This window comes from Typopeltis vanoorti, chromosome 17 (genome assembly GCF_054136105.1).
Source record: "Typopeltis vanoorti isolate ZY-2024b chromosome 17, IOZ_Tvanoo_1.0, whole genome shotgun sequence".
In the NCBI taxonomy this organism is placed as follows: Eukaryota; Metazoa; Arthropoda; class Arachnida; order Uropygi; family Thelyphonidae; genus Typopeltis; species Typopeltis vanoorti.
In genome coordinates this window covers 72356477-72371195 of record NC_143565.1, presented here as the reverse complement: position 1 = coordinate 72371195, position 14719 = coordinate 72356477, and the positions used below count along the sequence as shown (strand labels likewise).

General features: G+C 32.2%; 1 protein-coding gene across 2 annotated transcripts in view; it reads left to right on the top strand.

The window, feature by feature from the left end:
* The window catches only part of LOC150097486 (transcription factor GATA-4-like), a 62824-nt gene that overhangs the window by 212 nt on the left and 47893 nt on the right, over positions 1-14719 (top strand). Inside the window, exon 1 of one of the 2 annotated variants that reach the window (XM_090406744.1) lies at positions 72-468. The exons of the other annotated variant lie outside the window; for it this stretch is intronic. The gene's annotated coding sequence lies outside the window, so the exon portion shown is untranslated. Of the gene's footprint in view, positions 1-71; positions 469-14719 lie in introns of those variants that run through there. 2 annotated transcript variants of the gene reach the window in all.

The following is a 14719-nucleotide window of genomic DNA, read 5'->3' as shown; positions in this document are numbered from 1 at the left end:
AAAGGCTTAGCTGTTAAGCTAGGTTTCGAAATTTTAATCAGTTACTGATATCGGATAGTCCACTTCATCTTATCTCCGCTCTAATATTTACAAGTCTATCCATGGCAGTGTTATAACGTTATATATCTTGTTCCTAGACAAACTGATTTAATTGTGATCTAGTTAAACTGCCAAGATTGTAAAACGTTATATTCTGAGAAATTCCTTAGCATCTTTCTTCTCGCGGAGTGTCATTCCCTTTGAGGATATATCGACTCATCGATGGTTATAGCAAAGTATTGTTTAATTCCATTTATTTAAATGTTTATTGGTCAATGAATGTTGTTCACATTCGGAAACATTGCACGAGGAACTCTCGACCTTGTATTGCTTTAAAATTCATTTAGGATACAAAATGGCGTCGGTTTTCCATGTCACCGTTAACAAAGCTCACGTAAATAGGCGCGAGAGTTGCTACTGCTGCACGAGGTGAGTATATAGTAACGTGTAGGAAACTTAATACCAGATGTTATATAGCGTTTGTTGTGTGTGTGAGAGAGAGAGAGAGAGAGAGAGAGAGAGAGAATTGTGTAACTTGGATAAACAGAGCTTAATGAGAGGATATTTTGGATTAATTTTTCTTAATTACTGTGGCCTTAATATAAACCTGTGCCCATGCCGGGTAATAACGAGTTACTGCATCTTTTCGCGGATATAGCATGCATTGACTGCTCATCTTAAATGAAATTACAGTAGCATATCTTTGCGTGTTGCATCTGAAATTAGTTCTTATAGAAATATTCCTTTTCGTTTTATATCAATACTCATTAAATATTCTGAATGAGTTATTTATACATTGTGGTTGCTTACAAACAAAAGAAAACAACTCTTTTAACTGGTTAGTTAATTCTTCTTCTTGTTTTTTCTTTCTGTCTTTTTCCTCTTACTTTTCCTTTAATCTTTTTCTTTTTCTTCTTTTAATCTTTGCCTATTGTCTCATTTTTGAAAACCAGGTTTCAAAACAAAATAAAAGAATTGTCAAAAATTTGATATTTCTGAATTTGTATTCTCAGTACTATTTGAAGGGATAAAAGCTCGATTTAAAACAAAGAGAAAAACAAACAGGCCAAATCGAATATCATCAAACAATCTTTTTTTTTTAAAAAAATTAAATATAAAAAATGGAATTTGAACACGGGATGGGAACAAAGGATCAGTTTCGAACACTGATCTCTTTCAGATTCAGCTGATGGTGTTAAAATGATTGCGATGGAAGTATCTGAGATGAATTCAGAATCAGTTTAAATTTATGTTTCTACTTCAATGAATTTCGCTCGTTATGCCTTTTCTCCTTATATAATATCTTTATAGTTTTGTTGCTGTTGTTGTTTTCTCATAACAAAATAGTTGACAATTTCTAAATGACGTATTAAGAAAATTAAAATGTAATCTTTATCTCAAATTTATATTTCGAACTCGTAAAATTTGTAGTTTCCAAAGACAAAATTAATGGAGGTTTTTTTTTAATAAGTTGTGTATTAGTTTAAAACCGAGTATTTCACTATAACAATTTCAAGTGTAATTGCTAATTTAACCAACCTAAAAGTATTTTTGTAACATATTTCTATTAAGAAAAGAATTCTGATATAAAAGCAGTATTCTTATAGATAATAAATGAAAAGGGGGAAAAGTTTTTAAATAGTATTCAGTTTAGTATCTTCATCCTCAAGCCTAAACAGATATGAGGAGAATTATTTGAACTTCTGTTCATGCACATAATTAAGAAGTCTATAATAATCAGAAGCTCAGCAACCATGGCTGCTATGTAGGAATTACTGGCGCAGTGAAAGAAATACTTTTGTGCTGATAATCTTCTCATATTTCCGACCGACCAAAATAACTTCCTTCTGATCAAAATCAGTTACATAACTGTTCCAATATTGATTTTTCACTGTGGAAATTCTGATAAACTGCTGATTTCGCTTTCTTATTTGTAAGATGGATAGATAAACAAGAAAAGGCAAATTGTCGTAGATGTTTATGATTGTGCCAAAGTAACTAAAACGAGCCATGTTTGATAGGTTTGTGTTTTATGTTTTTTCTTTCTTTTTTTTTTTTGCACAGTTAAAAATCCAACCAACTGATTAATAAAAGTCCTTGTAGAGGTTTACTGTTTCCAAATCCAGATCACTCCAATCAAAGAAGATGCCGATTGTTCTTTCGAGTGTTCTAAGAAGCCTAAAGAAAGTGCAAGAGATTGATAATAAACAAAGAGCAAACACTTGATTTAAAAATAATCAATTTAACCCATGGATAATAATATACTCCACTTAAAGAAAACCCTCCGTTAAAATTCGCCTTCGATATTCGTCTTCTCTTGAACTCTGGAATAAAATACGTACAAAAGTTGAACCTTATAAGCTAAAATGTGCACATTTGCTTATAAGGATACAGTATCTTATTTCTACAAATTATTGCATAATTTTTAAAAGATGGAGATGATTATTAAAAATCATTAAAATTAAATACTTAAATATACTGAAAGTGTTTATCTTCTTAACGCCATAAATCACACGCATTAATTAAAACAATCATTATTTGATTAACAAATCTTTAAATGATTGAATTTTTTGTGGAGATGTGGGTTATTCCAGAAATATTGTCACTATGAGGCAAATATAATTGCAACCAACCAACCAGCCTTAGAATTGTAGTTAGAAAGAAAAACCTGCAGTAATATGCTTTATGTAAATAATTCTAACCTTAATCAATACCCCTGATGTGATACCACATCATATCTAAGTAGGACGTCATACGCCCAATTGAAACTATCACACATCCTATTTTCGTGAGACGTGTGAGACTACCGTCTCACTCCAGGCGTTGAAATTCATCTCCCTCTTTGTTTGTAATTTACTTAAGACAACAACAAACACCGTATTAGGTATAAATGACAATATATTATGTACAAATGTATTTGTTTATCTCGTGAAAATGAAATAGTTCTTTTATAACTTTATAAAGTTAATTTATAATTTTCAAAATTATAAATTGTATCGAAAATATTGTGAGTTAATATACCAAGTGTTTACAGTCTAATGTGTAAAGAAATAAGTCTTCAAAAACGTTCTTAATATTTCTTAAAATCTTCCAACTTTCTTTTGTTAAACGCCTACTCGACTTTTATTATTGAGTAGGCGTTAACGCTTGAATGACGTTTATCCGATATTCTTTTTTATCATAACGGAAGCTAACATTAGTGACGTCACCAACACACTGTTGTTGCAAAGTTTGGCACTTAGGCATTGCACATACTTTTTAATAGGTATTGTCTGTTCTAAAATACTGACATTCGAATTTGGCAGTAGGACATTCCGAATATGGAAAAATCCTCGCAATTCCAGCAGTTTATCGTAACAACATGTTGATCATAGGTGGTTTAAGCAGTTATCTGAATGCACCTATCTGTTAATTAATTAAACGGATTACAATAAAAACTAGTGTGTGTTATTAAGATATTGGAAATATAGAACAATGGATAGATAATTTTGTTTAATTTTCTTCCTTGATTTCTTAAAATCCTTTACTTACACATTGACTCCGGTTTATTCTATCACAACTAAATATTAAGGCACTGATAATTTTTATATTTTGGTGTGAACGAATTGCCTCCCAATGACAGAAATATCTTTGTTTTAAATAGTATATATCTTCCACTCTTTCACCAAATGGGAAATACTGCTTCATTGTGTAGGGGAAGATATTCTTGAAGGCTTAGCTACTCCGTAATTGTTTTAAGTGCCAATGAACAAATATTTACCTTAACAAAGGTCGAACTCTCCGCTCTGACACTATGAACTCTAAAATAAACTTGGGGAAATCTCCTCTTAGACAGTTAAGAATAGGATCAGTTAGTCGTATTGGTAACTGCTATGTAAATTAATTAAAACCCAAAAGTCGTATCTCGTGTGCAAAAACTACTTTTGAATTTAACCCAAAGATTGTTTTATTAGCTTATTAAAAAGGGATGGTAGCTGCAAACATATTGTATAATGGAAGTAAGCGAAACATGCCATCAGCTGTATCTTCTTACATGATATCTTACCTTAGGCTATCGAGTTAAACATGGTAAGAAAAGATTTGAACCTTGAACGAGTAAATGGATATTTTTAGAGAAAAAGTGAGAGAGAAATCTCCATGACATCCTTTTCGGGTCAGAGCTTTTTTTTTTTAACAGCGTATTGTTTGCAGAGAGTTCGATATGCCTGCTAACAGAAGAAGGAACTATTTTCCTCCAATATAGTTGTATATAAAAATGAATAAATAATAAAAAGAAAAATTTCACATTCAATAAATATAGCTGTATTAGAATCTTAATGTTCCACTAAATTTACAATCTGCTCAGTCTCTAATATCTTCGGAGAATTCTCATTTCAATTATTCTCATGTCTCGCCTTGTCTTTGCAATGGATATTTGTTAAAGTTTTACTTCTAATATCACATGTTAAAATGCTTATCCTATAATTCCCTTTCTTGACAAGATTAGTTTTAGATATTTCGCCCTGCTCTATTAAATATATTTTCTCTTTCTGTTAATTCCTTAAATCTACTTAACAATTTTTAATACCGCATCAGAGACCGCCATCCTTCTTACTAGAAGCAAAAAGAGAATAATTTTGGTCTTCAAAGCAAATTAAATTTCTCTCTTTTTCTTTAGATTTTGGTTAAGTGGCGATTTTCTAATTAAATGTTTAAAATAGCCGCCTCAGATAAGGTTCTCGTATATCTAATAGGTTCTCAAATTTTCGTGATTGCCTCTCCCTCGCTAGGTAATTGAAAACATGATTTGCTATTAGCCTTTTCTCCTGTAGATCCATGTTCCCATACTCCTACTACGCATTTTCTTATTTGATATTACAGTAATAAAAACAATAATAACAACAACAGCAACAACAACAAGTGTTGTTATTATTATTACCAAGCAAAGAAAAAAAAACAGAAAAAACTATAAATTTCTATGGACTAAGGGTTCCCAGGTCTTTACGCAAAAGGACGAAAATATCAACATTCTTGTAATCTTATGTGAATCCGATCTAGTCCCCACCTTTAATTCCTCCGTCCATCTTATAGACAGCAAGTTATACACCAAACCAACTACACCATATCAAACCAACGCTACACGTTATGTAGACCACAAAAAAGGAGGCGGCATAATCGCGTTTGTAAATGAAAAGCACAGTGTGACCGAAACCATATCCACTTTCAAACGTGCAGAAACATTACTTTTCGAAATAACGACTAACGACAATATACAGACCACCCAGTTTCTTTGATGAATTTGAAACATGGCTAAATGTCATCAACAGACAGACAGACTGATCCTAATAGGTGACATTGACATTAACCGGACCATAACCTCCCAAACAGGAGAAGAAAAGCATAACGACTCACTATCACAATCATGCATAGACCACATCCACATACGGACCCCTATCAACACATACACATCATCAATAATCACTATTAAAATCACTGACCACTACTTTATCGCAACTTCATTCCACACAACCACCTTTACGTTTCCCACACATTGTGAAACCCACCAGACTGCACTCTACTATCAAAGTAAGAAGGATTGCTGATAACCTTATTAAAAAAAAAACACAAACTGGAACAGCCTACTTAATATAAATGAAACAGGATACAAGCAATAAATAATTTATAAATGAGGACATCCTGAACAGTGTTGCAATACAAGATATTCTACGAAAAAGAGTAAAAAAAGTCACCCAACATTCACCTGCAAACATTATATTAAAACACAAGAAACCAAATAACAATTAAAATTAGGACCGAAAAAAGACACTCTCAGAAATAGAGTGCCAACATGAAGCAAACATGGTCTCCACTTAACGAACCATTACCCCCAAAAGATTTTATCACCAAAAAACTTCGGTCAAGAGAAGAACCACAAGAAACTCGCAGAATCATTTAACAACCTCTTCACAAACAACATTATACAACTTTAAAAAAAAAAAAAAAAAAAAAAGATACTTTCTCTACTAGGCACAACAGAAAACTATTAACCCAAGGTCAACAGCAAACCAGATACTTTCCTCCTGTATCCAAATTGGAACTGACAGATGCACTCTCACAATTAAAGCAAAAAACGAGTCCAGGAATTGACAAAATCAGACTTACAGACCTCCTAACATATGTTGAGCAACTAAACCCTGTACTTCTGAAACTTGTGAACATGATATTCGATACCGGATATTACATCTATTTACAAATAGGGAAAAAGAAATGACGTTCAGAACTACAGAACATTTCTAAACTTCCTGAAAAAGTAATGCATATAAGACTACAAAGCTACTTACAGAATATAACATCATTTCACAAAAGCAGTATGGGTTCCAGAAAACGAAGAGCACAACCTTCGAGGTTATTAGAGGACAGCCGAACTAAATAAAGATCTTGATAAAAAATAAATTTGCGATCCTCATACTTCTTGATCTTAGCGAAGCTTTTGATACACTTGATCATGAAATACTGCTATCCAAACTACATTCATTTGGAATAAGAGGGACTTCATACCTAGTTTAGGAATTATCTCACAAAAATAGGCGCATATCACAACCGTGGAATACAGATACAGTAGCAGTTCCATGAGGAGCAATATTATCACCAAGGCTGTTCAATATATACATAAATGACATTGAAATCTTGGTCATACAAAGTCAAATATATCAATACGCAAGTGATACAACACAACTAACAATCCACATTGACATTAACACTGCTCTCTACAAAGCATAACACGACCTAAACAAAATAACTGGCTACGTTTACCACAATTCAGTTATAGTAAGCAGCACTAAAACGCAAATGCTAATAATAAAGAATCCTAGAATTACACGCCCTGCACCACTCACCATAATTATACTTACCATTGCATTAACCATGGACGCTGCTAATGCTCCGAAATCACACCCGTAACACCCACTAAATAACTCATTAAATGTTTTATATGGACAACCACGTTAAATGGACAAAACGTATGGCATACCAAACCTACGTATTATTGCTGCAGAACTCTTCCAAACAAAAGACATGATGTCAACATAAAAAAAAACATATATCATGGAATTTGTGAAACAATACTAAGGTATGAGATAACTGTCTACACAAACAGCAAACAGTCACTTATCAAATTTAGAAAATCTCCACCAAAGAATCGTTTCCACACACACACACACACACACACACACACACACACACACACACACACACACACACACACACACACACACACACACACACACACACACACACACACACACACACACACACACACACACACACACACACACACACACACACACACACACACACACACACACACACCAGACAATAACCGAACCCCTAATGGCAAAACAGAAAATCCTGAGTTCAAAGACTCTAAGACACTACGTACTACTACTAAGACACTATTTCAACAAATCAAATCTTCCCGTAATAACAGATAAACGTATCGCTTAACAAGACCAAACACAACCCAATACACAACTAGGCACTATAATAATGTGTATGGAGCGGCTGGGAGGGAGCATCTTACAAAATATCTGAGCAGTTACAGAACATTGAAATGTGAACTGTGGAAATTACAACAGCCCACTTAACATTGCAAAGGTTGCCAGACGTGTCTAATAAAACGTAGCAACCACAGAAACAAACACTAACAACAACATAAAATTAAGTTGATGGTTAATCTCATTGTCTTCAGAAAAGCTAAGTGTAGCTTCGAAGGCAATGGGATTACTACCTCATCATCCTTTACGTTATCCTATCTATAAGATACACATACATACTCAAATATACTTAATTACTCAAATAAAGTTCTTAGTCTTTTCTTTTATAAACCTTATTTAAAATGAACAAATTTTGCATAATTATCGATTCCAAAAAATAGCAGTGTAAAAAAAAGGAAATGAATCCATTCAGCATTCCCTGCTACTGCTAACGCAAAACGAAACTGCAAATATAAACTGTGAAATAAAATGAACTGTAATAGAACTATAAATGATAGAATGCAGAAAAAAGTATGTGTATTTATATAAAATTATTCCATAACCAATGTCGTTAAAATGAAAAAGATCTCTCTTAGCACATTTAATGAATCATTATAAATATGGATGTGAAAAATTAAATAAAATACATTTATTATTATTAATATTTATGCATATTGATATAACATTATTTAGTTAACATTCTCTACTGAATATTTTTAGGGAAGAATAGAAAGGTCATAGTAATACTTCTAAGGTGTATTTATAAATATTATTTACATTATATGTGATAGGATTATAAACTTTGCCATTGCCAGAAAAATTATTATTATTTGTGACCACTTACAAGTAGACTTGAGTCTATCTAGAATTGCATCGACATAGAAACTCTACACAGTAACCAAATTTAATTGCTATTAAATATGTTCGAGATCAGTTTTATGTTCCCAATTTGGCTTGTAAACACGGGGGTCATTTTAAAAGTTCTATACACTACTAAATGTGTCCAGCAGGATGATGTTATAGTGTCTACCTTCATTTAAGTTGTAAGCCAGAACTCTGAGTAAAAACATCGTGTCTTTGTTTACGGTTTGAGGTATTCTTCTTCAACAAAATAAGACTTAAAAGTGGATATTCTGACTTCGGTCTACTATTTAGCAATGGGCATTTGTAATTAAGACCCTCCAAGAGCATTAATTACCGCATCTCACTGTGGATTGACCTCCTCCTTCCGTTCTTACATTAGTTCTCCAGACTTCGATCTCTTTCCTACGTAAAAAAGAACTTGGTATCCTTAATACCAAGTTCTTATATATATATATATATATATATATATATTAAGGATACCAAGTAATTTTATAAACTTGTTTTTTTTACTCCTTCTCCCTAAAAAAACTTGCGCCTGAACGTAGTTCAAGTCTAAAGGTAGTGCAACACCAGGGCAACTCGTTGTAAAGGTGGTGAAACCTCTGATCACTATTCTTAGTATTTCCCATAATGTAAAAGACATCTCAGTAAGAGATGTATACTGTTATTAATATATATGTGTATAATGTGTGTCTAATTATATATATATATAGTCCTTATAGGGGCGAAGCAACAATGCTTTTCATCTTCACCGTTATCTGTAGAGGACAGTGTAGGGATAAGGTGTTATTCAGCTATTAAAGCTCTGATCATGGCAAGAGGGTAACAGCAATAGCCGAGCCTCAGTTAAAACTTCATTGGCTACAGCATTGCCATCCATTACCCTCCAAGGGCATTAATTACCGCATCTCACTGTGGATTGACCTCCTTCCTAATATATAATATATATAGTGTGTGTATAATATATATATATGTATAATATATATGTAATTAATTTTTTAACTTGGGGATACTGTATATTAGGGTTACTAAGTAATTTTATAAGCTTGGTTATTTAACTCCTAATCCCAAGTGGGCAAACAGTTAAGTTTACGCTTGAAACATAGTTCAAATCTAAATATGGTACACACATATATATATATATATATATATATATATATATATATATATATATATATATATATATATATATATATATATATATATATATATATATATATATATATATATATATATATATATATATGTACCATATATATATATATATATATATATGTACCATATATATATATATATATATGTACCATATATATATATATATATATATGTACCATATATATATATATACTTGGTATTTCAGGGTCTAGCTACTCACTGAGGAGACCTCAAAAAAGGTTGAAACCGGTTCGGGTAGTGACCCCCCCACACACACACACCCATAATGTATAACAGTGTACATCTCTTAGTGAGATGTGTTTTACATTATGGGAAATGCTAAGGATAGTGATCAGATCTTTATCCACCTTTACAACGAGTTGCCCTGGTGTTGCACTACCTTTAGACTTGAACTACGTTCAGGCGCAAATTTTCTTAGGGAGAAGGAGTAAAAAAAACAAGTTTATAAAATTACTTGCTATCCTTAATATATATTCCCCAAGGTAAAACTTTTCACACACACACACACACACACACACACACACACACACACACACATATATATATATATATATATATATATATATATATAAAGCAGAATAGCAATTATTATTAAAGGCTTTTAAATGCATTTTGCTAAATAAATGTTGGTTAAACAAGAAAAGTGCTTTTCAATTGATCTTTTTATATTGAAGCGATCTTACATTCTTTCTCATTATGTTTGTGATTATTTCTTTCATTATTTTATTACATTTATTATAAATTTTCCACGCGCAATAATATTCAAACACATGACAATACATTTAAATATATAACATTGTTACAACTATATGATCATTATACACGAATTTATTTCAATCAATGTATATTTGCTGCTTCATTATAACCCTTTGTTAAAAGTTATTCGACATGTTTTCGATATTAAACGACTTTCGTGTGGTTCTTTTAACTCTCTTCCATACAGCCTTTTTAATGCATCCTGTGGTATATAGCCTGATTCTGATAAGTGCAAGAAACTGTTGTTGTCCATCTTTATACATGTCTGGAAATAAGTTATAAACTACAATTAAATCTCCTCTCTCCATTTCCTGTTAGATTATTTCGTTAGATTACAAACAAACAACTAATCATATTGACCAGCTGTTCTTATAAACTATCGTGATAGAATTCCTCAACACTTGGTGTTGAGGAATTCTATCACGATAGTTTATAAGAACTGGTCTCTGAATACCTTCGATTTTGTTGCTATTCATGAGAACTTTGGTGATTAAAAGCTATAATTCAATATTGACCTAACTTACAGACTTGTATAAGGATATGTCAACTATCTTCCTTCCTACAAAATACTAAATATTTACATTTGTTATTTTTTTCCAAAACCTTCTTGTGCAATTCATAACCGTCAGTGGTATTTTCTTGTTCAATTTGAATATCGCATTTTCAGTTCTACCAAAATGCAGTCTAGTCTTAGTTTCTCGCAAGGAAAATCTCACTTTACTTTATCTCTTACGTTCACTCACTTTTGATAATACGTAGATCTCCAAACGTGATGAGATTTTCTTTTTTTTTGAGGGGGGGGGATAACTTACTCTTGAAACCTTTCCTGGCATAAAGACATTATACAGATATCCTCTTCCGTCTGAAAACACTACTTCTCACTTGTAAAAGTGCTTGACTATAAATGGGATTTAGATACATCCCAAATCTACCAGAATTTAAATAAATAAATAAATTTTGCCACATTTGGAATACACTAAGAAATAGTATCCAGCATTGATAGACTTTTTTCTTTCTCCTTAACCTCTTATTTGCAAGTAATACTGATGTGCTAGAGGTTTAATAACCTTTAATGTGTGGGTTTGTAAACATAAATAAATAAATTTGCATTGTGTTTGTACTAAATTTTAAGCTCTCCCTTTCCTACTCACTCTCTCAATTTTAAGTCCATGATCATCCTGTAGCCATACAAAATTGCCCAGCTTCACACCATTGGTAAAGAGAGACATTTTACTCTTAATATTTGGAACTAAATCATTTACATCTAACACAATAATGACCATACAAAAGCATTACCAACTGAACCTAAATAATTGAGCACTACTCATACCTACCCGGTTCAATGAAGAACTCTGACTTTAAACGACTAAATATATATATATATATATATATATATATATATATATATATATATATATATATATATATATATATATATATATATATATATATATATATAAAGTTATCAAGAGTCGTTTGAACAGTTTTAGTTTTTTTCTTATCGGCATAAATTCTACGATAACAAGCAAAATGACTCTCTAGACCTCGGAAAACAAGCATTCTTCGATTAACATCTAGATACATATCCATTACTTGCTGCTTATGCGATTCTAACATCCAGTTCTTTGATTGTTATCTCCTTTGGAACCTCATCTTCACATTTCATTTGTTCGTTGTCTTCATATGCGCGTTTTCGTTCAATTTCAAGAAGATCGTTGTCATTGAAATCTTTTGAATTTGAATCCAATAATTCTTTAACATCTTCTGCATCAACATCGTCAAAACCGAGGTCTTCACCAATTGCAACGATTTCTTTGACCACGTTGTTCACAGGATTTGAAAACCACCTAAGTCATTAGCAAATTCCGGCAAAATATTTTTCCAAACAGCTCTTATGTAGCTAGAAGACACTTGCCTTCTAGCTCCCACGAGTCATGAATGTTTTCAATTGCGTGTTTAATGTTAACATTTTTCTAAAATTCTTGGAGTATAATCGTATTTGCTCTCGTTGTCATATCTACTGTCTTTGAGAATGTCTTAAGAAAATGGGCTTTCAAAAGTTGCAATGAAACCCATGTCCATGGGTTGTAACAATGATGTCGTATGTGGTGGAGAAAATAAAACTTTCACATTCTCACACAGATCATTAAGACAATTTCGATGACCAGATGCGTTAGCTAAAAGCAAAAGAGCTTGAAAACTAAGTTATTTTTCTTGCAATAAGCTTCAACTTCCGGACAAAAATAAGGCAAACCAATTCAACAATTTGAGCTTGTAATACACCCACTCTTAATGCTTAATGGGAGGAATAACGTCATCATGCTCACGACTTTCTTTCTCTCGGCTCGGAAACACCCCTCGAGGCTTGCATGGTTTTGCGTGGTAAATTTAGAGGCGCGTTAATTAAAACTCTTGCCGCGTATATAAAGAGATTGTTGCAATTAATTTCGCTGCGATAATTAAATCCGCGTTAAGCAAGGGATACCTGTGTATACACACACACACACACACACACACACACACATATATATATATATATATATATATATATATATATATATATATATATATATATATATATATATATATATTAATAACAAGGCTAAAGTATTTTAGCCTTGTTTTTATAATAAATACTGTAAATATAAAGAATAAAGAAAATTTTCAGAAAATTCTATAATAAATGAAAAACGTTTAATTACAACATGAGTTACATTAAAACACTAGGTCATTATTTAAATAAGTAGATTATATGAATTAAATTCTTGTAGGTATAGTATAGTTTAGTACTTTTATTGCAAATCATTAAAAATGCGTGTGTGTGTCGCAGCATACGTTCTAACTAAAACTTGTTGCATTGATACCTGAACAGCACTATCAGACATTTGTCAATAAGAACGAAATCTGGAATCCAAGCTATCTGTTTGTAAATAAGTTGTTAACACATATCACTATCATCATGAAAGATAGGGATGTTAACTTGGAAAGACCGAATTGGAATACAGTCATAGACACCAAGTACCTCTGGATCGTTTTAGTCATTCACTCCATATGGGAATAATCTTTCCGTATGAAGATTTTTGTGGTTGTTGTTTTCGTCCTATAGTGGTTTGAGGAGCCTCCAAAATGTATGAATTTCTGTTGTTCAACCTCCTATCTATACGTTTTGATTATTGTTATTGTTACAATATCCTTCAGCTAGCACACAAAAGATATTTGTAGGAGATTTTCAACAGTATTTTCCATGTCTAGAAAATACCTTTTTTTTTATTCTTTTGAAAATAGATAAATAGAAGAAAACACACACATCTGACAAGTATTATGCAATTATTTCGCTGAATACCAAACAATAAGGACCACTTTAGCTTCTTGTTTCATTAGTTCGGTTGCATCGCTATCGATAACATTAAGTATTTACGTGATTTTTGTTTTACGAACCATATTACAATACATTTTAGAGTTATTGTGTCCGAGTATTGACGGATTTGAATGCGTTTTATGAGTGGGAGGGATCTGTAATTCAACTCTTCTTCTATCAGATAAAAGTTGTCTACAAGCAGATAAATACATCACTTTATCTATGGCCAAAAATCGCTTTTTTTGTTTCTTGCTTATCGCTTTTATATCTTTACATAAGCCAGTCTCTTCGGTGAGTAACGTTAAGATTCTGCTATCAACCAAGATAACAGAAGCAGAGAGTGGATATTTAGTTCCATAAAATGCTTTTAGAAACTTAATCGTTCTTAATCATAAGATACACATTAAAAAAATAACAAGTTAGTCCTTTATAATATTTGATTTATTGACAATAAATCATTAAAAAACATTTTAATTAAAGAAGTTAAATTTAGACTTCAGGTTTTAAATTTGCAAAATTCATAGTGTGAACTTTGCTTTAAAAAAATAGAATAAAAATCCCTCGAAAATAAAAGCACCTCTTTCAACACAATACGCTCTTCGAGTGCGTTCAGGTGACCCAGAGATAACGAGCTACCTACCTTTGCATGGAGAACAATACATTTCTCTGATAACAACGACCAATTTCGGTAGAACTAGCAATTTTTTTTCTATCTGTGACGCAATGCTCTAGAAAATATTCTGTTGCTAACAGGGTGGTTTGATTATTACGCAAAAGAAAGGGGGAGGTACTAAATGGCGGCCTTGTAATAGCAAACAGAAACCTCCGCTTCTATCCATAGGATGAAGAATAAAATCTCAACCTCAAAACGGGTGTGGATTAAAACACTTTGCAGATGCCTTCGGTAATTTCTCTTAGAAGTTTGGTTTCTACATCTAATACGAATGAAACTTAAAAAGAAGGAACGTAAAGAGAATAAAACTAAGAAGCGGATGATTTTGGCCTTCGGGTGTGA